The 21,760-nt window shown below is 45.9% G+C and overlaps 1 long non-coding RNA gene across 1 annotated transcript in view; it reads right to left on the reverse strand.

Moving 5' to 3' along the window:
- LOC128347187 (uncharacterized) overlaps positions 1–21,760 on the reverse strand; it is a 39,091-nt gene that overhangs the window by 14,144 nt on the left and 3,187 nt on the right. The window lies entirely within an intron of this gene.

Genomic DNA, 21,760 nt, shown 5'->3' on the forward strand with positions numbered 1-21,760 from the left:
CCATTATTTGCCCTATTTCAGCAGTCATTTCCATCCCTGGCTCCCCTCACACTTCATTACAACTTCCCTGCTCACCCCAACCCAATACTGTTCCCCATTCTGAAGTGCCATTTTGAATCATTATCTTTTAGGGTTGCTAACCAATGAGGAAAAAAGTCAAGCTTGGTCATTTTTGCCACTTTGCCTCTTGCTTTTCTGGCGATGTCCTTTGCTTTTCTGGCAATTGCCAGAAAAGCGAAAGGAGAGGAGTCCCACCCATACACCCCTGCCTCACACAGCCAGATATTTTAAAAGTATACCATTCAGTTGAACAGACACAAGAGACAACTTTTTAAACCTGGCACTACCATTGAAACCAGAGGCACACTGTGCTGTCCTCCCCGGCAGCAATTTTTTATTTATTTGAAAGGTTGGCAATCTTGTTCCTGTGCCTGCCCCCCTGCTCCAATTTTCTTCTTCTTGAGATGGTAATCCTGTTCCTGTAAACAGGTCACACATGGGCCAATCTGACCTGTTTTCAGGGCCAGTCCCAAATGTGCACCCTATGTTGAAAGTTGCAATGGTGGCAGGATTATTCCCAGCCAGAAAACAGAATTAATCTCACCTGGGTGCTTTCCAGATTACACATTGCAACAGGGGTAAAACACTTCAAGTTGGCAAGATTGTACTGAAAATGATCCCCAGAATCTCAGACTCCTACAATGGGAAAATATAGCTATTTTTCTGCAAAGGACTTGCAATGTTTTAGCACTATAACGCAATGATAAAATCTGAAATAAGGCATCGGAAATGTGAACGGCACCTTGCTGTCAGCGCAGGGACTGTGGTGTCACAACACAGGAAGTATGGAAGCACACTTTGCAAATCCGTAGTAACCCTGTTGTAGGGTTTAATCTGGAAAGCACCCTTTAGAGGTGAAGTGATGTTGGGGGATTCATATGTACATGGATTTTCTGTAGACCACCTTTGTGTCACCTAGGCACAAAGACTCACAGAATTATTTCCCCATCCAAAACAGACATGTAACCTAGCTAAGGCCATCCTTATTTTTAAGTAAAGTTCCTTACAGTTATGCTAGTGGCTTCTTCAAAACCCAACTCTGCTGACACCCTGAACAAGAAATTACATGTATTCCCTGAGTGCAACTCCAGGTCCTTCCCGAGATATTTCCAGGCAGAACTTTTCTGGTATTGGCATTTTCCACAAAAAGATTCCCTCTGTTGTTGGAAGGATGAAATAACACTGGGCAGAGGAGAAAGGAGTTCATTTCTTTCACAGTTCAATTCAACACAAGGGTGTCGTGGCAAAGGATGAACCATCATGGGCCACTTCAAATTGCAAAGCCCCTTCACAGCTGTCTGACTTGCTGGGCTGTTAGCAGCAACCATGAATGAGGGCTCTTTGTTTTACGCTTCTGTGGTGAAGGCTTCATAACAAACTTGCTAATTCAGAGGCTTAGGCTGGTGGTGGCACAAGGAAGTCCCTCAGACAAGAAGTAGACTTTGAAATTGGCCCCAATGGTTCAGTTTCCTCACAGTCTGAAATCCTGCTGGATAGGTGTTGCACCTGCTTTTGAAAGAGGACCTAAAGCATATGACTGTACAGGGACAGCTGCAAGTGTGTTCTCTTTCCTATATGCTTCCCACTGTCTTTCACAGTTTGTCCAATCAATAAACAACAAAATGTGAAGTAATTTTAGTTGATGGGGCTGGCAAGGGAAGCTAAGCCACAGAGCAAATCTAAGCACACTGTTAGGGGGAAGACATGAGCCCTATTCAGACGTTATGCTGTATGAGTGTACAGATGTCTGTACACTCATACATGTGTTTATATGAATGACTGTATCTGTGTTCATTTAAAAAGTGAACCTGGATATACATAGGCCCTTCAAATGCATGGCACTTCTATACCTGCATTCAACAGAACATGTGAATAACTGTACCTGTGTACAGATCTATACATGTGTGCACTGTACATTTGTTGTACGAGTGCTGAACATAATGTGTCAATGGGCCTATGGCAGCTTGATATTCTAAATTCCAATTATTAGCCTGCCCCCATACCATGTTCAACACACTCAAGTGGTACTCTGCATTAGGTTTGCACAGGAAACACTAATAGTTTATGAATGTTTTCAACAGCAAGTATATAAAATGTGGAAGCTGAGTTAGTGTGATGACTAACAGACTGAAATTAGAAAATCTCTAGTATGAATGTCACCTCTCTCCCATTAGGTGGCCTTGGGCAAGTCACTCCCTTTCAGCCCCTCAGTGGCAACAGATAATAATACCTTGCAGAATCTTTGTAAGCAGAGACATAGCTAGGAGAGAGGGAGCCCATGTTCACCCCTCTCTCGGGTGGCCTCTCGAAGTGAGGGAGATAATGAAGAAAATAGGGAGGGGTGGAGCTGCCCACCCCCAGGTGCTCTGAACCCATTTGCTCAATTATAGCTCCACCCCATTTGTAAGGATTACAGTAAAGCAGGCCTTGACAAATTTTCTTTGGATCTAAGAGCCAGCCCACAAATTTAGGAGCCAGACAATGGATGCTTAACAAAATTACTAGACTTAGTGACAGACTTTATTGGGAGCAAGATAACTTGGCTTCTCTTTATCTCTTCTTGAAGTAACATATTTAGAATAGAAACAGGGCTGCTGGGGACAAATGAAGAATTTATTAAATAACCCTACCTCTGAATATCCTAGTCTAGGCACCATGGTTAAATTTCTAGGCATCATGGCTCCCTGGAACCTGGGATTTGCCAGGCTCTGCAACAAGGTAATACATGTGAAGTGCTTTCAACACTTGAAAATGCTATGCATATACTAAGTAAATACATGCCTCTTTGAAGACTTGGATACATGCACTGGGGAAGTCTGTCCAATCAGCAATTGTAACATGTAACACCAGGGCCAAATGAGATGCAGACAGGACATCATGTGGGGTTTGGGTTTTGTTTTGTTTTTAAACAAATTAACTAACAGTCCCATGCTCATGCCTGAAGGTCAGGGGTGTGGTGCTGGGAGAGAGAATGTTTAGCCCTCGTCTCCCATGACATTTTTCTGATCCAAATCACTGCTCCTCCAAAGCTGGTATTTGCTGTACAGGGTTAGTGGGAGGTTCAGATGTAGTTCCTGTCCTGTCCCCCGCCCCATCACTCCAAAGCTAATATGTGCTTAGAAAGGTAGCATTTAGATAGGAGAAAGGGCAAGGGAAGGAGGGGTTAAACATCTTTCCCAAAGCACCAGTTCCATAATCTCCAAAAGCAGCCATGTGGTGCTGCTGCCTGATCTGTATAAACAAAAATGAAACATGAGAAATCATAATCATGGAGAAAGCAAGATTGCAGGCCAGGCGATAGAAAGGACCTTCCAATAAAACAATAGAAATTTAGTGAGTTTAACTGGTCCAGAACAGCACCGTTGTCTTGAAGAAACATCTAGCATCTACTTTTTAAGGACAAGATGGGAGGACAATCTTTCTAAGCCAGGGGTTGCGAACCTTGGGTCGCCACATGTTGCTGGACTACAACTTCCATCATCCCAGCCACCATGGCATAGTGGCTGGGGATGATGGGAGTTGCAGTTCAACTGCATTTGGGGACCCAAGGTTGGGAGCCCCTGCTCTAAGCCTTCAAACCCTGCCCTTCTCATTTTAAAACTTTTCTGTACACGAGGGCTAAACACTTAATTTAGAAGGAATGGAAGTGAAGAGCCAGGAAGCCAAATCATATCCAAAGCCTTTCCTATATAGTGAGGGTTCTTCTGCAGCTTACCCACCAGCTTTAAAGGACTGTAGCAATGTGACGTTCAACATGAACAAGGGCCCATCTTTTAAAATCAAATATTTAATATTGTTCCCCAAAGCTGTCCATGGTTACTGATTGACCACACCTGTCCTTAAGCTGCCTTATTGATTTAGTGTGGCTGTCAGTGGACAGAGAGAGAGAAAATCCCAGAGCACAAGTTGAGGACTGCTCCAAAAAGGCATCACACAACTAAATAAGTGACCAGCCCACTTGCTAAGTCATGCTAAACACTTCAGCTTCTGGCCTCCTAATGCAAACACTGTCTGGGGGCACATGGATAAAACAGGGCAGCGTTCAGCACCTATCTATTGGCCGCTCCAGAAAGGCCAGCAGCACCCAGACTAAGTCACAGTAGCTATTTATGGCAAAACAAATAAGATGACGCTCAAGACTGAAACCAACAGAAGCTCAGGATAGGTCCAGCAGGTTTTCATGCGGTCTCTTGCAGAAATCCATGCAAGATGTCAGGATCAGCCAGGACTCAAACCAGGAGCCTGCTAGTCTGTGCCCCCTGGGGTATGTCACGTTGGGTTACAGAGTGGAAGGAGTCATATTATTTCCTCAGGTACCAATATGGTTCTACACTTGCTGCTCTGACAGCCCACTGATTTTGCCTGACCTACACTGTTTCCTCTAAAGCGTGCGCATGTGCACCCGCTTACAAGTTTTTGGATGTCTGCTCAGTTCAATTTAGATTGCACTCAGGTTGAATCAGGAAGGCCCCACTCTGAATGCAGGTGCGCACACACTGTCTTGATATTGCCGCCTAGAACAAAACTCATGCCGCACAGAGATGAAAACAATTAGAGGCACCACTGCTGACCTAGCCATTAATATGTCTGGGTCATGAGTCTTTACCTGGACAACAGAGGTGTTGACCTTGTTTGTGTTGCTTCCTAGATTTGCTCAAGAGCACTGATGGGGTGGGTAGGTGGGTGACAGAACCTTCTGTACTGGGCTTGGAGGCAGCAGAGGGCCAGGCAGCAGAAGTTGCTCCCCACTGGTCTGAGCCTAGGGGCGTATCTAGGGTGTGGCAGGCAGGGCATGTGCCCCGGGTGCCACTTGAAGAGGGGCGCCATTTTTTAAAATTATTTTTTTTTAAAAAAATGGCCACCAAAAACAAAATGGCCACTGTGCATGCTCAAATGGCCTCTGTGAGGCCCTAAGCCAGGCATCCCCAAACTGCGGCCCTCCAGATGTTGCTGAACTACAACTCCCAGAATCCCAAGACACAATTTTTTGTGGCTGGGTATGCTGGGAGTTGTAGTTCAGCAACATCTGGAGCACCGCAGTTTGGGGATGCCTGCCCTAGGCCATGCCAGGCCTCACAGAGACTATTTGAGCATGGCAGGGGCCATTTTGTTTTCAGCGGCCATTTTTTAAATACAAAATTTATTTTAAAAAATGGCCACTGCACATGCTCAAATGGTCCCTGCAAGGCCCTAGAGGCCAGTGGGGGGAGGGGGAACCTTTGCAGACCCCCCCCAGCCTTTAGGAAGCCCCCCAAAGGGGCTACAGGTAAATTTTTTAATTTAATATAATATAAGTCTCTGTACACATGTTCAGTTGGGCACTATGTACAGAGAATCAGGGCTTGTGAATACTGAGCTGAAGCTTATGAGCTAGGATTGTATTCATTTGCTCTTACTTTGCTTATTGTGATAAGTGAGTTAAACGTGATGTCTTAATAATATGGCTATTAATGGTAAGTTTGTCTTTGAATCAGTGTGAAATCCTTAGTAATAAGGTCCACTGGGAGTTTCTTGCTCTCTTTCTCTCATTTTAACTGTGTTTCTGAAATACTAGAATATATTCCAAGCAGTGACACAGTTTACTCTGCATATCCTTTAATTATTTTCAGAGTATCTGGGAAAAGTCAAATTCTCCATTTATTTTTAAAACTTATGTAATAGTGATGCTACAATGCATAGTAGAGAACTAGACCAGCACTTCTGTTTAATTTTTCAAGTACACCTCCAAATAGTAATTGGGTATTTCATGAGCCCCATCAGACTGAAATTTGTAGTTTCCCAGCATTTTTTGGTCTGGCTACGCCCACTGCTAAATAGTTTTTGAAATATTAAAAGATTAAGGAGCTTGGCTTGTATTTTTGAGCTGATATTATGGTAAAGTTATCTGAAAGATGGGTGTCAGATGTTTGGACAGGGGGCGCAATTTCAGTGCTTGCCCTAGGCGCTATTTTCCCTAGATACGCCTCCGTCTGAGCCTGCCTGCTCACCCCTATTCCTCCTCCTCCTCCTCCTCCTTCTCACCATTGTCACTGCAAGGAGGCCAGCATTCTACTGACCTCATTTAACACTTCTCCAAGGCTAGTAGAACACTGACAAGTGGCCAATCTGGACCGGGGCCCCGGGTGGGGGGAGGCAGAGATAGCTACTCTTTGGTCCATTTTGTGCACTTCTTAGCTTGGGAAAGATGTCCGGGGCAGGGATATGGTGGGCGGGGGCAGAAAAAGCTACAGAGTGTGTTTTGTTCACTAAGTGGGAGGACAACAGCCCACCACACTGTTGCCAATAAATTGTGTGTTTGTGGCAGGCGAGGCGGGGGGAATCCACATATAGTGGACTGTACCCAGGAAATCCTGTTGGCACCCTTGGACTTGCTCCAGCTGTCTCCCTATTCCACCTTTCTCTCTCAGCCTATGCATCATGTGCTGCTCCCCATGTGCTTGGCCTAGCACTGACGCAGTCTAAGGAACTAAAGGCGCTCACAGCTAAAAAGACATGTTGTGTATACAAACGATAGGCAGGTTCATGTGACCCACCGGGGGCCCAGGCCCCCAGGGAGCATGTGCTCCTGGCAGGTGTGTCATACAAATCCACCAACCTCCAGTTCCCAAGCCATCTGACACTATCTGCCCACCTTCAGAGATAAGTTGAAAATGGGTGGAGAATGTTGGGCAAAAGGCTGGGGAACTAGAGGCTGGCTGGTTTGCACAACACACCCGCCGAAAGCCAGAGGTGCATCTCAAGTGCACATACAGGCTTTTGATTTGGGTTGAAGGGAGGAAGCCTACCTTCAGATTCCAAGAAGGTTTCTCTACCTTTAAGACATATGCAGAAAATAAAATAGCACTAGATCAGTGTTCTTCACTATAAGGCCCCGGGGGCCAGTGGGAACTTCCATCAGCACTACGTGTGGCTCCCTGACTAACTGTTGACTGGGCCTGTGTGGCGCTTTGGCCAAACCTGAACATTCTGCTCTGCCTCCCCGGCACCATGCAGTGGTGGTCATTCTCATCGTGCCGTGCGGCATTTTGCCCAGTGCTGGGGGGGAACCTCTAAGGGAAACTGAGCACTCTTGAGCCGCTGCACTACCATCCTGGAAGGCATGCACAGAATGCTGGGAAGTGTAGCCCTTCCCAGTGCTTTCCCCCACAGAGCTCTTAAGAAAGGCTCTGTCTCTCTGAAAAGGCCCTCCCTGAGAAAAGCACAGCACTGTACAGAGGTCAGTGCAATGGGAAACAGCTCTTTCATTGTGTTGGGGTTTGGGGTGTTTGTGATTATGTAGCAAAGCATCAGTGAAGCTACCACTCCAGTTACAGAGTGCAGAGTTGAGTTGTTGCAGCTATTTAAGTAATACGCACAGAAATCCCTGCAGAGTCTAAACTAAGTCGATTTATTGGTGAAGTACATTTGAGATAGGAAAGAGCTAGTCCTGTCTATTAGCTACAGAATGAGTAGGTAGGGAGAGAGAGATATATGTTTCCATCTTCTCCCTAGGAGGAAAGGAAGAGGACTGACTCCCTACAGGAAGTACATGAGGAGTCAAAGGGCAGAGGCAAGCAGGGACAGGTAAGGAGACCCTCACTAGCTGCGTCTGCTCCCAATGCCCCTAGTGGTCATTAGCATAGTTGGTGCAAAAGGTTGATGCACTGGAACTCCATCTCCAACACATTGAAGGGTTTTTGCCAAAGTGGCCCCGGCTTGAAAAATAGTGAATATCCATGCACGAAATGGAGGTTTCTGAACCGGTTCCAAGCACACCCAGGAGGCGGGTTGGGTGGGTTAGCTTTAAGGCACAGGGAGGGTGTCCTTACCTCCCCCGCCGCATTTCCCCCACCAGTACTGCTTCCAAAACCGCTGCCACAGCATGGCTGTATACCCTCTTGCTGCCCTGGTCAGCGCAATACCAGAAGTAGCCAGCACTCCCTCATCCTACAAGTAGTAGTTTTCCTACCCCATCCTCTTTTACTAGGCCCTTTCCTCTGCTTCCCACTCTTACCTATTTCTCAAGGTGCCTACACATGGAGCTTTTTCAGTACCTAAGTTACTCCCTTATTGAACACACTTGCTCTGTACCAGCTCATCCCTCAGCCCATCCACATAGGAGGTAAAGTTGCCAACTATGATTGAAAACTATTCATGCTTCCCCCTCTCCCAGGGGCGTAGCGAGACCTCTGGGGGCCCAGGGACAAAATATTTGCAGGTGCCCCCCATCACGCGCACAAGTGCACGTGCACCCCAAGCCATGCCCCCTGCATCTGATGTCAGACGCAAGGAGCGGGGCAACAAACATCTCCCCCCCCCATCACCGCCCCTTCCCTGCACCACCACCCTTGCCCCACTGCCACTTCTTATCTTTGCCCCCTTGATGGCGGCAGGCATTGAGGTTGGGCTGGGCCAGGCCTCTCCAGCCAGCCGGAGTGCCTCTTTCTCTCTCTCGCCAGCCAAACTGCGTGCCTGTGCAACTCAACTGTGGATGCCGCATGCCAGGGAAGTCACGGACATACAACTTCTATAGTTGAACTGCACAAGCATGCAGTTCGGCTGGCCGGCGAGAGAGAAAGAGGCATTCCGGCCGGCCAGAGAGGCCCTGCCCAGCCCAACCACAGTGCCTGCCGCTGCATGGGGGTTCAGATGCAGAGCAAGGACAGGGGCGGAAGGACAAGGACGGCAGTGCAGTCTACTTGGGGGGGCCCTGACCCTCTGGGCCCAGGGACATTTGTCCCTGCTTGTCCAATGGATGCTACACCCATGCCGACTCCCAATATTCCTCCCTATGTTAAGCTAGTTTCCTGGAGATGGATGCCAATTCTTGGAGACTCCAGGGCCAATCCTGGAGAGCTGGCAACCCGAGCAGGCAAGCTGTGCATGGGCAGCTCAGCCCACACAGGAGAAAGGCTGCTGCTGCTGTTGATGGCACATAACTTCTGGCTTCAGGGACTGCTTGGCACACTTCTGGCTGCATGTTTAAAGCAGGGGTAGGCAGAAGGTAGATTGTATCTGAGCAATTTGTTGTAGATCAGCCAGGATTTCTGACTGTTAGCTGTTCAGCATCATCAACAAAAGGCTGCGGTCCAATGCAACATTTTTGCCTTTTGCCATGGGCAAGCTGTAGCTCTCTGGCCCCAGGTTGCAAATATGCACACTCCCTCAGAGTAAGAACTGTTGAATACAGCGAGACTTACTCCCAGGTGAACATGGATAGGGCTGTGCTGTTTGTGTCCTCAAGCTGTAAAATGGGACTCCTTGATTAAGAACATGAATATAACTTGCTGATCCTGAAAATTGCAAGTTTTGTTTGGTGTGGTGTAGTGAGCTTTTTTGTTTGTTTGTTTTGTTTTGTTTTGAAATCTCTGCTATGGCTCGCTTTATGCCAGTCACTCATCACTCTCATCATCCCTCATCGGTAAACTATTAAGTATTCATTGGTAAGGATCTGCACGAACCTGTTTGGAGGCCCTTTTACGGGCCTCTAAACAGGTTCGACCATGGGGCCAGTTCGCAGTTCGACATGGGGGGGGCTTTAAGGGCAGGGGTGGGTGCACTTACCCCCCCCACACACACACACAATTCCCCCCACCGGTGTGCGAGTATGTAAGAGCCTGTCGGGGTGGCAGCGTACCTCCTGCCACCCCATGCCACCATTTACTGGATGTCACCGTTGCTACTTCCAGTGACATCCGGTAAAGGGCAGCACGGGGCGGCAGGGAGGTACGCTGCCACCCCCACAGGCTCTTACATACTCGCACACCGGCGGGGAAAACGTGGGGGGAGGGGTAAGTGCACTCAACCCTGCCCTTAAAGCCATGCCCCCACCACCACCATCAAACCAGTCCTCACTGGTTCCGTGCACATCCCTATTCGTTGGTTGCCTTTGCCCAGGTCTTTGTGCAACTCTGCTGGCCAATTTTAGAGTTTTGCATTAGAATCTCTGATCTATAGTAATTCACGCAGACGTAGATTTGTGCTTGTATGGACAAATTATCCTGTATGGCTGGTAGGGATGTGCAAATCGATTTCGGTGCAAAATGATTTGTACCCAAATCTGGCTGATTCAGGTGATTTATAGACAGAACCACCCCTGTGCTCAATTGCCCAGATTCGGGTACAAAACAAATAACCCCAGATTTGGACCCGAAAAATTCGGAGATTCAGACCTCCGTTTTGTGGCCAAAATGGATTGGGTGGTAGTTCCCAATAGGTGGAAGCTACTACCCAAATTTCAAAGAATCCAATCTCATTTCCTACCAGATAACTCTCAGAACACCTCAGACATTGAAAACAACAAAACCCAGTGCCCCATGGGCTTGTTGTTTTGGGGGTGGTTGGCACCCTATGTGCACTACATCACAACCCACTCTGGGACACCCTGGTGCCCCCCAAGTGGAGTTATGGGGCTGCTGAAATTCCCCATTATCCCCTATGGGGGGAAAGCTTAAATACGTGCAAACTTCAGGGGGGGGAATTAAAAATCACCCCTTTCATCAATTTATTTGAAATCTGGGTGGTGGCAGGCACCCATTAGGGCATGACCACCTGTCCCACTCTTCTGCCACCAAAACCCTTTTTCTGCCCTGAATCTGCCACAAAGACATGCCAACTTCATTTAAAAAACAAAAACAAACAAAACAAAACACCCCTTTGCCCAGTTTCTTCAAAACTGGGTGGTTGCTTCCTTGCACCCATTGGGCACTACCACCCACCGCATCCCACTCTGGGCCAAACCGGTGCCCCCTCCCCCCAGGAGTTATAACTAAGGCTGATGAATCCCTATTATTCTCTATGGGGGAAAACTTAGAGGTACCAACTTCAAAAACAAACAAACAAACAAACAAACAAACAAAAATAACCCCTTTGCCCAATTTATTTGAAATTTGGGTGGTAGCTTCCACCCATTGGGCACTACCACCTACCCCACTCTTTTGCCCCCAGTACCCCCCCTTTTTTTTACCCCAAATTGATTTGGATTTGGAAAATTTGGGTACAAATAAAATCTGGGGTGGGGGGGAGATTCAGACTCAAAACAAATCGGGGGTAATTCAATTCAGGTACAGATTGAACAGAAAAAATTGATTTGTGCACATCCCTAATGGCTGGGCCTTGAGTCACCACTTTGTGTTTAGCTGGCTCTGCTCTCCCTAAGCCACTATTTTGCACCTGGCTCCAGTTGATGGATCTTGAGGTTCTACAGTCCTGAAGTCTGCCAGTGCCTACCCCTGGTTTAAAGCATCAAACTCAGAGCACAAAAGGTTCCTGTGCAGATGCACTCCTGGACTGTAAGCCCTCTGCGCAGGAACCATGGCACCAGGGGCGTAGCTATAAAAGGGCAAGGAAAGACAGTTGTCTGGGGGCCCACTGCCTTGGGTGGGCCCCCAGAGGCAAGTCACATGACTGACTCCCCCAGCCACGCACCTGCCCGGGCTTCCTTTAATTGTATTCATCCTCCGAAACTGATGTGAGTGTTAAGACTTGGAGCTACCAGAACAGCATGTCTTTCTCTAGTACCATTAAATGACTTACATCGTCCACAATTTACAACACCGTTTTAAAAATAATTTAGGAAGATGTTCTATTGTGGCACATAGGTCATATATATAAATTTTACTGTGTGTTTTTTTTTAACCACTATTCAGCCTCATTTACGATTTCTTTACTTCATGAGCTGAGCTTCAGTGAGGGAGGGCCCATTTTAAAATTTTGTCTCTGGGCACACTACAACCTTGCTACACCCCTGCATGGCACCTGTGTGCTATGTGTAGTGCCAAACACATTTGTTATTAAATGAATTCTAGAATCATAGCAAATATCTTTAAAAGAAGAAAACTGTTGATCTGGAACATCTGATAAAAGAATAAAGTAAAGTTGTGTTGTCCTTATACAGGTGAAACTTGGAAAATTAGAATATCTTGCAAAACTTCATTAATTTCAGTAATGCAAATTAAAAGGTGAAACTGATATATGAGACAGACGCATTACATGCAAAGCGAGATAAGTCAAGCCTTAACTTGTTATAATTGTGATGATGATGGCGTACAGCTCATGAAAACCCCAAATCCACAATCTCAGAAAATTAGAATATTACGTGGAACCAAGAAGACAAGGATTGAAGAACAGAACAATATCGGACCTCTGAAAAGTATAAGCATGCATATGTATTCAGTACTTAGTTTGGGCCCCTTTTGCAGCAATTACTGCCTCAATGCGGCGTGGCATGGATGCTATCAGCCTGTGGCACTGATGAGGTATTATGGAAGACCAGGATGCTTCATTAGCGGCCTTCAACAATTCTGCATTGTTTGGTCTCATGTCTCTCATCCTTCTCTTGGCAATGCCCCATAGATTCTCTATGGGGTCAGGTCAGGTGAGTTTGCTGGCCAATCAAGCACAGTACACTGTATACTTTTCAGAGGTCCGATATTGTTCTATTCTTCAATCCTTGTCTTCTTGGTTCCATGTAATATTCTAATTTTCTGAGATTGTGGATTTGGGGTTTTCATGAGCTGTACGCCATGATCATCACAATTATAACAAATTAAGGCTTGACTTATCTCGCTTTGCATGTAATGCGTCTGTCTCATATATCAGTTTCACCTTTTAATTTGCATTACTGAAATTAATGGACTTTTGCACGATATTCTAATTTTCCGAGTTTCACCTGTACATTATAGTAAGGAGATTTCCTTCCTGTTTTCCAGGCAGGGATTGTGTTCCTTCTAATGCCTGCTTAACAGACAACACTTCAACAAGAACAGTTTTCCCAGTATGAAAACACACAGGTACTAGCCCATTACATTCTGGTGTTGTGGACCAGAGCACCAAACACAACCCTCTTTTTAAAAAATGACACTAAAACTACACCGCCCCCCCCCCCCCAGTTCCTGCCTTCTTTCCAAATTTCTCCCTCTTCTTCTTTTTCTTCTAGGAAGGGAAAAGGAAAAAGCACGATGGTCGTGCCTAGTTCACCTTCATTCCTCTGCAAGCCATGGAATAGGTGGGCTGCTGTGCTGCTGACCCTGAGACGTGGCCCACAGCCTGCCCCCTGCAGCAGCCTGCTTCTTGATAGGGCAGCCCTACCCACTAGGGCTGGCCCTCAAAAACACAGTGAAGGGGATGCTTTCATTAACGGTGCTTCTGCCTGTCAAGCAGTTCAAGGAACAGGGGCCCTGCCAGAATAAAATGTAGCAATGTAGCCCTCTCCACAAACAAACGCTCTCCTCTGCTAAAGGAAGGAAAAGTACCCCTAGCCTCTGCAAGGAGACCTGTTGCTCCATGCAATAATAAACACACACAGATGCATATTTGGAGAGCTAGAACAGATTATCACAAGATGAGGAGAAACCTGGTTTGCATGTGTGGCAAAAAGCTGCTACTCTTACACCAGCTGGCTGAGGCTCCCTTTCCTCTCCCCGCCTTCCTCCAACTCAGGGAAGGAGACAGGAAGCAGGCTTCTTCTCTTGACTAGGAGGGGACCTGTACAGAGAGGCTGGATACCACACAGTTCTCAAAGGGGGTTCTTCTGGCAGTTCAGGGGTATCTTTGCATGGGAGCTTCTTCTTGTGCTCTGAGTTCAGATGAGAAGAGGCCCTCAAGTGCCTTGCTGGGAAGCAGCCACCCAGTGCTAGAGGAATGAATAGAGGGAGAGCAAGTGAAATTGACCTGATTTTTCCAGCAGCTGGAGAGAGCCAGGGGCAGGAAAGAGTTAAGTCTGCCATTAAAGAGGAGGCCGATGCAGTCCCTTTGGGAGAAGCACTCCCAGCTCCTGAACTCACTATTCATGCTCTTCTAAATGCCTATCTGTTTCCTCTTAGGCATGGTAGGGAATGAACACACATGCACAGAGCCCAGGACATTTTGTAATCCTGAAACTGTCAGGATAATAAAATATTTTCTTTTCTGAAAGCCCACCCACGCTAAAGCTCACTCCGTGCACTGCAAAGCTTGCTTCCACCACTCAGAATTATTACTCTGTGAGGTGAGCAAAACCCTATGTTGACTCAGAAGTAGGTCCCACTGTGTTAAGTAGGGCTTAGTTGCAGATAAGTATATGATTGCTGCCTTATGGTTATCCCAAAACAACAGCTTCACCTCTAGCTTATTTACACCAGTGTTACTCAAATAAAATGCAAGGTGAACCAACCTGCCTTCTGACCTCCTGGGACTTTTACACACAGCAGCAGGCTTTACCACCAGTTTACTGGGAGGCTTTACTGTAAACTTGAAGTTGCCCCCCCAAAGCCAACACAAATAGTGGATTTTTAAAACCCCGGATATTAATCGGGTTCCACTCTAATGTGCTGTGAAAAACCCAAATTGTGTGTGAACTGCTCCCCGATAACTCACAGGGACTTCAGGGTAAATCTGGCACCCCCTCCATTCTGTGTCTGTGGTTTCAACAAACAGACAGGAAATTCAGCAGGTGAAGCTTTTCACATCACCACATTTACAGGCTGGGGGAAAAGTTGCCTGCTGAATTTCTGCTCACTACACCGCACTTAAAAGGTGCAGAACCCTTTCAGGAAAGGGGAAGGTTTATTTATTTTTGCATTTTTATACTGCCTTTCTGCCTTGACAAAGGTGCCTAAAGTGGTTCACAATATAAAAAGAAGCAAATTACAGAATGTTAATAAAGCATTATCTCAGGCTGCTGGTCTTTTCAGAAGCCGAGCACAAGAGCTCCCTGGCCTGGGCGCCTCCTCACTTGCCTTCCTCCCAGGGCACACACAGGTCTTTCCGTACTCTGGGGAAGGTGGAGGAGGGGCTGCCCCAACAGCCCTCACAGGCCAGAGCTGGTCTCTATGAGAGGAAGCCGACGTTATGCTCTGCACACAAATTGCTTGCAGGAGCTTACTGTGTCCTAGTTCAGATCACCAGCTTCCCTTGTTATTACCATACTGCGTGTCTGCGTGCAAAGTGCAGTATTGTTTTCTGCTTTTGTTGTTAAAGACAGCATCTGGGATAGAAGTGACAGAGAAACGTTCAGGGTCTGTAGGGAGTGAAAAGCGGCTCAGAGGGCCTGATGTGGCCCAAGGGTCTCTTATTGAAGAACACTGTTTACGCAGGCCAGTTTACACACTATTTACATGCTGGGCAGTGGGGAGGGCTCATAGGAGTTCTGCCAGCACTAGTAGGCGTACTCACTCTCAAGTCAGAGGGGACACCTGTCACCTGAAGAGTTGCACTTGCTTAGAACGGAAAATTCCCATGCATGTGTGGCTCCCCCGCCCCACCCCCGTCCCTTTCCAGCACTAAGATGGGGAAAACGGCATCTGGTGAGATTCCGATTGGAAAAGCCACACCTGCTGAAAGGTTCCTTTCTATGCCATTTTTAGAAGGTACAAGAGCCTTCTCAGGGTGTAGAGCTGGCATCTCTTGTATCCGTTAATGTCTCTACGCTAATTTAGAAGTAACAAATCTGTCCCTTTCTGGAGATCTAGCCTTGGCAATGAGGAGCAAGGCAGGCATAGATTCAGGGCAAATGGAAGTAATTCTTAACAGAACACATAACTGACTTGTGAATAAATCCCCACAAGATGTGACGATGACCATTAACTGAGATGAATTTGGAAGTATCAAATTCATTGAGGATAATTGTTTCAATAACTATTAGCCAGGATATCTAAAAATGGAACCTCCACATCCAGGGGCAGTTCACTACTGTTTATCAGACTCTGGAAACAGGTTATGAAAACATCATAATGTCCTATTCATTAGCTTCTCAGGTGTATGTGGCTATCCACAGCTGCAGAATACTGGACTAGATGGCACTTAGGGTTAATTCAGCAAGATAATGTGTGCACAAAACACTAGCAGAGGCTCAGATTAACACTTCAGGAGAATCCTATGGAGACCAACACAACTATCTATAATGTGAATGAAATGTGGGTGCAAGTTAGGGTTTATTTCTCTTGCTGCATTCGTGGTAAAGAAAATCTTGACACTAACCAAATGAACCTTATGGTTTGTGTGCAACATTCACTTGCTATATTCAGAGGTTTTGGTTTTTAAAAAATCCCATATAGTTCTGCAAGCTGATTTACTGTATTTACTTGAACACAAGCCTAGGTTTTTTCCAAGTTCTTTGATGTTAGAAATCGTGTGTGTGGGGTGGGGGGGTGGGGCGGGCAGCGGGATCTTCAGTTCAGAAATCCTCTTTCTTTTGGGTAAATACAGGTATAACCTAAATTTAACCTCTGTTTTTAAAGGGGCTTGTCTTACATTCCAAGTCATCTTCTATTTGGGTAAATATGGTATGGCTGATTCCTCTTCAGTGTATAGAAATAACATTTGTAAATATACATACTTTACGTTTCTGAAATGTAACTGGTCAACAAGGCAAGGCCCAATAATATCCTTGTGACAAGTTGCTAGTGCCATCAGTTGCACCATACTATTACATGTATACTGGCTGGAGATTAATAGTAAGACATGTAAAACTAATGTCATCTATTGCCCACATTTATTGGGAATGAAGCCCAACTCTGAGTGGTAGATTGAGGCTCATTCACACCTACAAACTTCCTCTAAACATCGTGTCCTCCCATCCGTCCTAGATCATATTCAGCTACTTGGGGCCAAATGATACAAGGAGGCCATGCTCAACTTGAGCACAAAGGTCCATATTAAGCCTTAGAAGGCTAGAAGTTGCCCATGAAATAACTACAGACTCTTTTGATCAACTGACAGCAAACAACAGGTGAAGATTTCCCCCACTATTGCATCAGTATCAGGACCAGCAGTGGAGGGCAGCTACTAAGGGTCTAGGGCCCTCCGAAGGGTTCACTGTTGATCCCCGAGACTGCCTTTCAGTGCCCATAGCCTTCATGTGCTGGTGGAGCAACTTCCTCAGGACCCACCGAGGAAGGAGGGGGTCCATCGAAAGCAGTTTGCCAAAGGCCCCTGAAACCTGAGCCAGTTCTGATCACCAAATCTGGAAAAGCCAATTTCATGGAGAGACTTTGTCCTACACATATTAACAGCACCAAACCCACTTGTGAAATTGCTTTGACACCAGCTTGTTTACCTGGAACTGATATCGATCCTACTGCACATTTTAAAAATAATTTATTTCTAAGTGTTACATAACTGCCCTTCAACAATGTTTCCAGAGCAGTTTACAAAAATAAAACAAACCTAATAGCAATCAAATCTTATCTTACAGAACAAAACTCTAATAAGTTGCAATTAAATAGGCAGGCTGAAAGCAACTGTTAAAATAATGTAAAAGGCCAGATAAACCTTTCAACAAGCACCAAAAAGACAGCAGTACAGGCACCTGGAGCTTTCCCAGACAGCAGGCTTTACCATGGATTTTCTGTGAGGCTTTACTGTGAGTTTGAAGTTGCCAAAAAAAAAAAAAAAAACCAACGCAAAAAGTGGATTTTTTTACCCCAGCTATAAACCAGGCTACACTCTTAATGTGCGATGAAAAACCCGAATTGTGTGTGAAGTGCTCCCTGATAGCTCGCAGGGACTTTGGGGTAAATTTGACTAATATGTGAATGCACATTCCCCATTCCAGAGGAGATGTGAACTAAAAGCCAGGTGTGAAAAATTTCCAGGTGAGAAGTCCTCAAGTGGGGTGCCGCCATCAAGAAGGCCATAATCTAGTTGCCACTTGCCTTACCTCAGATGGCAGGGGTGGAAGAGGACTTCCATGGCCAGTCTTCATAGCTGCTTCCCTCGTAAACACAAAGCAATATTATGTTTGTTTAACTAAAACTTTATAAAGAAACTCCATTTTCCTCCTTCTTTTTTTGGACTCACCCCTCCCCCCACTCTCTACAGGATCCCCACAGGGACAAACTTCTAATTAATAAAACAGAATAGATTGTTAAATAGAATACAACTCCAGCCCACTAATAAGGGCAGGTGAAGCCACCACCTCAGGTGGCAGATTTATGAAGGCAATACATTGCCCACTGGCCCACCACTTCCTGGCACCTCCAGACTTTATCTGGCAGCATCACACCAGTCACCATGGCTCTCTGCCACTCCTACCTCTGGCTTTTCCAAAAACCACAGGTAAAGGGAGAGAGTGGACTACTCTCCTCCTCTACCTTCTTTCTGCTCTGACTTTTGAAAATGCCCAGGACAGGAATGGAGGAGAGCCGTGGTACTGGTGCACAGCTGAATAGGGTAGAGATGAGAAAGAGCTGGTTAGGAGAAGCAGTATGCTTTGTGTGCTGCCAGAGTGGGTGAAAAAAGCAGTGCACTTTCTGTGTTGCTCAGGGGTGTGTGGAAGGTTGGGGGCAGTGCTGCTGTACAGCCTCAGGTTCAAGGGGGCTTTGGGGCAGCCCTGACAGTGGCAGTCTGACATCAGCATAGCTGAGGCAGAGCACCAGATCTGCCCTCCCTCTCATGCACTTTTTTGTTGTTGTTGGTTGGTGGGTGGTAATAGTAACAACTGCCACCACTTCCCAAGGCAAACACTCACCTCCATGTCTTCTATGCACTGCTGCTGGGCTGATAATGAAAAGGGGAAGGATGTGGAAGAGGAAATAATGAAAGGGCAGTAGATTAAAGGAGACAGTCTATAGAGCACCCTCTTCCTCTTCCACTTCCTTTTCCTTTTCCTTACTAGCCCAACACCTGTGCCCAAGGAAGGCAGGAGAGTGTGCACTGGACCACGGGAAGGAAGTGGTGGCAGAGGACTGTATTGGAACAGTCGTTGTGCTACCACTCAGCAAAGAGCTGCTCTGATGGTGGTAGGCAGCAGAGGAAGGCAGGTGAAGCTGTGGGGGATGGTAGGGGGCATTTTGCTAACTTGCTGGTGCCTACCTCATCCCAACCTCATGAAAGGACCAGCCCTGAGGAGCTCTGTAGATTATTTACTTACTTACTTTATTTACGGTCAATGACCAAAAGAGATAGATTTATGTACTTGAATTTTCTTATTAATGCTATTAATTGTTATTGTTTGTTAATCTGGTCTGTGACCGCAATAAACATACTACTACGACTACTTATTTATGTGCACAGCCAGGTTAATGTGAGAAAAGGCATTCCTTCAGATACCCAGGCCCTATGCCATGTAGTTCCTTAGAGGTAAGCACTGGTTTTGCCAATAACCAGTCCTCGTTAGGAGCCTAACAGCTGTATGTACATATGTTTGATTTGAGGCAAAACCAACCTACAAAGCTTCTATGTTGTTTTTCACATTTATTTCATTCTGAAGCCAGCTTTTATGAAAACAAAACATGAAAATGGGGCTAAAGCTAAGAGTAATGCAGGAATATGCTACCCCGTTCAGGCTCACAAACAGCGCTCTCCAAGGAATGAAAAGCTGGTGCTAGATCCCACACATGAATGAAACCACAACCCTCCCACAGACCTCAGCTTCACTTTCTGGCCTACAAGAGAAAAGCACTTTCTCTTCTGTTCTGCTGTGCTGCGAAAGCAGGAAAGTAGCGTGGCTGCCAAAGGGAGAGGAGGCATCTTTATGGAACATAGTATCTCTTCCCCACTTTGCCACAAATGGTTTGTGCTGGTGGTAACTATCTGCAGCGTGCGCAAGTGGAACTATTTTAAGCAAAGAGAGATGAACAGTCACAACTTCACTTTATCCCACAACTCATCATTTAAATAGCTTTGGCTGAGCTAAGCTCCTCTTTTGTTTTAACCAGCTGCTTCTCGAGCTGATCTCACTCACCCCCACACACAGAAGCAGCAAAATGGCTAGGGCAGGCCAAGTAAAAGGAGGATTGCTCAGAGGCAAGATGCTCTTGGGAGAAAGGTTGGTTACTCAAACATAGGGGTGCAGGTTGACAGCTTAACCCTGCGGTGCACAAGTAGGTTTTCTGCCATGTGGTTCAAAAACAAGGATTTTGAGATGCTCCACACAATTAGATCTGACCTACTCCCTTTGATATCAGTGCATCAAACTACTTTCTGTACTACAGCACAGGCAAAATATTAATGTTCAGACAATTTTTACACTAAACAAAAAGTTGATTTAAAATACTGTCAGTATTACAATTCTATGATTATATTATGCACATCTGTCTCAAGTTGTTTCCCAGCATGACAGCAAAATGCCACATTGGCAAATGGATAATAGAGGGTGTGGTGCAGATCTTGGTGGGGAGAGAGGGCCAGATGAGTGTTATCCACCCCCTGCCCAGCCTTCTAGACCCTGAAATGATCTCCTCACACTTACAGCATCCCAAGAGCTCGCCCACAAGCCCTGCCCTGGCAGTCATGCCCTCAGAAGCCTCAGCTCTGCACTGGACACCCAGCATTGGTCCCTCAAGACCACTGCTATAGGCAGGCATCTACAAGTCCACCTGCCCGCTTGCCAATGGTGAGTGTCCCCAGCCCTCTGGTGAGGAGGACACCCAGCACCACACAGATCTCCTCCCCATTTCTACTACCATTTTTGAGAATGGGGGGGAAGGGGGGAATCCTTTCTGAAGAGTAGGAAGAGGATCCCACTCCATATCCTCTCCACCATATTCCAGTGCAAATGAGAGAAGGCCAACTTCTCTCCCTGCTTGTGTGCCAGAAAAGGATCTGAGGAAAGAGAGGGGATTGGTAGCAACCACAGATAATGGCTGGCTAGTGATTTAAACCTAAATTGGTGGATCCTGCACTAGTGCTGGGGTAGGGCATGTGAGCACTCTTGGGACACTGTACTCAAACATAGTGCGCGCGCGCGCACACACACACATGCACACACACACCCTTTTTTAACAGCTAAAGAACACTGTGCAAATATAAATAGAGATAGCTAGGAGGCAGGAAGAGGGAGTGCAGCACAACTACCAGCCTTGGTAGTCCACAATAATGAAAAGGTTGAGGTTGTGTAAGTGCACTACCAGGCACTACTATAGCTAAGCACATGCACACAGGTGCAATAACACTTTTGGGGTCAAACCCTGTGTGTGTTCATTTATTCATCTATCAAATTTGCATTCTACCCCAAACTTCCAGGAGGTCCATTTGCAAGGCTCCAAGAGGGTACATATTTGAGTGAGTGTGCATGTCGGTTAATCTGTACATGGATGCACACGGTGCATTCAGACAGGATAGACTCTCAGGTAACCGTAAGTATAACTGTCAATGATCTGCTTTGTGAGAGGAATCCTACCTTCTCTCTAAGTATGGAAAAGGCAGACAGTTTTAGATTTATGGAGAGATTTTGCAGGAATATTGAGGGAAGGGAGCATATAATTTCTGACTCCTGACTTCAACCCAGAAACTATCTCACCTGCAACATTTCTGTGTTTTAGCTTACTAAAAGAATAAGAGCAGGCCAGGAGTGCCAATTTTTTTTAAAAAGCTGACAACTCCCTATATATTCGCAAACTGTCTGAAATATGGGATATCCCTTGAGATTCCAAGACTCCCTTTTAAAATAAAGATAAATCTAGGGCTGCTAAATCAACATTAAAGGTTCTCTGCAAATAATAATTCTTCTTGCAGAGCTCAATGGAACATGGGTATTTTGAGAACTTGTGTAACACAAATAAAATCAAACTTTTATCTCAGTTGTGAGGGGGCAATAGTTTATATGTGAACTACCCATAAATGTCTTGGACATGCCACATAAATAAGTGCAATTGAACCATATGAGCTGTTCAACTTCTAAAAACTTGAAGCAAGGTATAATGAACTACATGCAGTACTTGTATGTATGTGTTTCATATTCAAACTTCAGTTCCAAATTTAAGTTTGAAAGTGCTATATAGCAAAAAAAAAAATTGTGTGT

This window comes from Hemicordylus capensis, chromosome 2 (genome assembly GCF_027244095.1).
Source record: "Hemicordylus capensis ecotype Gifberg chromosome 2, rHemCap1.1.pri, whole genome shotgun sequence".
Lineage (NCBI taxonomy): Eukaryota > Metazoa > Chordata > Lepidosauria > Squamata > Cordylidae > Hemicordylus > Hemicordylus capensis.